The following is a 2793-nucleotide window of genomic DNA, read 5'->3' as shown; positions in this document are numbered from 1 at the left end:
GATTTGAACCCCAACCTCCAGAGTCACATGCAAAAGGAATAACACCAACGCGCCAAAAAATATGGAACACTACTGTTAGGAATCCCTGGTGAGAAGATACACGGATCCTGTGCAGACGCAGGCACGGGTGATAGATGAGGCAGGCGAACAAACCAGAACGAGAGGCAAGGTCGTAGTCAAAAGGCGAAAGGCAAGTCGTAATCCAGGAAGTTCAACGGTAGCAGACAGTCCGAGTCGAGAGGCGAGGTGCAAAGTCGAAAAGGCAGAAGGGGAATCCAAAAACCAGAATAAACGAGGTACGGGGAAAAACGCCAGGTAGAGCTCTCAAGGAGTAGACTCAATACCGAGCAGTGGGAAGCAGGTGAAGATGGTTTAAATAGCAGTGCGCACCGCAATGAGTGTGCGCAGGTGGTTTAACTCGTGCGGCAGCGTTTGTTAATAATCACCCGCTGCTGGGTCTGATTAGCTCGCTTACGCTTTGGTCTTGACTGCCTGGTGGTCGTGACAACTACATAGATTTGCATGTTATCCTTGCGGATGGGCCATGCTAATCTTCTCTGTATAAATCCAACTTTCTCCAGATTCCTGGCAGAAGGACAGATCCCTGGCAGAAGCCCAAGTTCCCTACGACGAGGAAGCTGGTCCACTGGCTCCTCTCCTTGCTCAGGACCCACTTGCACACACACATGTCCAGGCCCAGGCTGGAAAGTCATTTTGGGTGCAAATGTGTATGTCCCAGCCCTGGCTTCAACACAACCAGAGAGCCACTCCTGCTGCACAAGCGTGTGCCCCAGCCCTGGCTGAAACACACCCCGAGAGTCACTCCAGCTGCACATGTACATGTCCCGGCCCTGACCTCTGCACACCCGGAGAGACACAGAGGAGTTTTATTCTGATAAGCCCCAATGATCAAATAGTTAATATGTATTTGCCACAAAAGGTGACTGGTTTTAGGATATTTTTATTAACACATACTGTACATCATATCTGATATAATATGTAAATTGATAAATTTATAAAAAAACAAATAAATCCTTTATTACTATTATTATATTGCTATGACAATTTCTCTTAGCGCAATGAAACCAGCATGTTACAAAATGTATTTTTGTAATGTGCCCTATACAGCAACAAAATTCTATGTAATAAAAAGCATGACTAAAAACTATATATTATATATAAATATTAAGTTATTATATTGTAACATGGTGGGCTCATCGAGAATGAACGACAGACATTCAGGCTCTTTTAATTAAACAGTGCAAGCGCTTTTATTGTGCGACACATGTTTAATAGCACAGCAGTAGCAAGAAGAGAGAAAACGCAAAGGAACCAGGCTACAACACACTAGGGTCATTTGAGTCACACACACACACACATAGGTATAGGGTGGTAAGTGAGTACAGGTATAAAAGGGGGTGCAAAACCAGGGAAACTATTTACATAAACCGGGGTGCCAGGATTAAATCTTGGTTATATCTTGGTTGCTCGCCACACACCTTCACTGTATTGACGGATAAAATTCCACTGTGCAATAATACCAGGTGCGCTGCCACAGCAGAGTTTAACAAGGCCTAGATTTCAGAGGTGGGTAATGTCACTTCTGTAACACATTGTACTGTGTACAGAGTCCTGTTACAAAACCCTAAACCAGCAGGTGCTCAAGGTCTGGGGAAAAGTAATAGAATTCTATTGGAACAAAAATAATTAAGGAGCAAAAGACAACCTGCTGAATCATGGACAAAGATTTGGATCGGGAGCCCTTACTGTAGCATGTGATCAATTGTAGTGCACAGACAAAAGAACATTTAAGGTGCTGCTTTTATAAAAGCTAATTTCATTAAGACCAAATTTTCTCTTTGGGTTTGTTAATCTGTTTGGCCAATCAGATGATATTGTTAGTTGCTGGCTTCTGACACAAATAAAAACAGGGTTGCAGCTAATTAATCGTATTTGCACACATCTCAGATTGTAAATAAGCAATCCTGTCAGCATATGAGCATGTTACTAAAATAGGAAGAATGCAAAAATGCAGCAAGAAAAAGAAGGCAGGGCAGAATACTTTTATACTCAGTATTATTTACAGCACAGTGATCTCAATGGCTGAGGCTCATCACCAAGCTCCTAAACCTAAAAATCAAGGATGTGTGGATGTTTCTGTGTTGCAGAATAGTTGTATTTAAAATTACTCAGTAGACCATATGAATAAAGCTGTTGCTTTAACATAACATAACATTTGGAATTCATTTTTGTTTATATCATATCATTAGAATCAATCAGCATGTCAAAGAGTGTTTACTAAACAGTAATCCTACTGTAATCCTTAAATTTTGCAGAAACAATTGCAACTTCCTGTTGACTGTGACTGATCATTACATATGCACCCCCTGAAGTAAATCAAATTATTTTTTGCAACAGGATAGTGCTCATGGTCACAGAATTTAATGATTGCATTTGATGTATTTTCTGAAAAGCATCAGAGCATTTCTAAGCTATTTCAAAAACTGGTTATTACTTGTTCAGTGGTATGAATTCTTTGAACCAGAACTGACTTGGGATCAATCCTTGGATCTGTATCACCAGAAGAAAAGTGACTTTGTGTGCAAAAAAATACTTGGGTTGATTTCTGTATAATATTTGTGACTGCATTACATTTACAGCTTCTCATCAGTCTTAGTCTCTTGCTTACAGATTTTAGTAAGGTCTGAGTGATAACAGAAAAACCACAAAGCATATTTAAAAGCAGACAAACCCACTGTTCCCAAATGTTAAAACTGAATTAAAATGCACAGT

General features: G+C 40.5%; 1 non-coding gene across 1 annotated transcript; it reads right to left on the bottom strand.

Annotated features, from left to right (window-relative positions):
- Window positions 1-494: 494 nt before the first annotated feature.
- On the bottom strand, window positions 495-598 carry LOC138241703 (U6 spliceosomal RNA). The gene has a single exon (XR_011190967.1). It is a non-coding gene; the product is annotated as a U6 spliceosomal RNA (small nuclear RNA).
- Window positions 599-2793: the final 2195 nt, after the last annotated feature.

The sequence above is a fragment of the Lepisosteus oculatus genome, chromosome 1 (assembly GCF_040954835.1).
Source record: "Lepisosteus oculatus isolate fLepOcu1 chromosome 1, fLepOcu1.hap2, whole genome shotgun sequence".
Lineage (NCBI taxonomy): Eukaryota > Metazoa > Chordata > Actinopteri > Semionotiformes > Lepisosteidae > Lepisosteus > Lepisosteus oculatus.
Note: the sequence above shows the minus strand (reverse complement) of the source record. Positions and strands in the feature narration are given on the sequence as shown.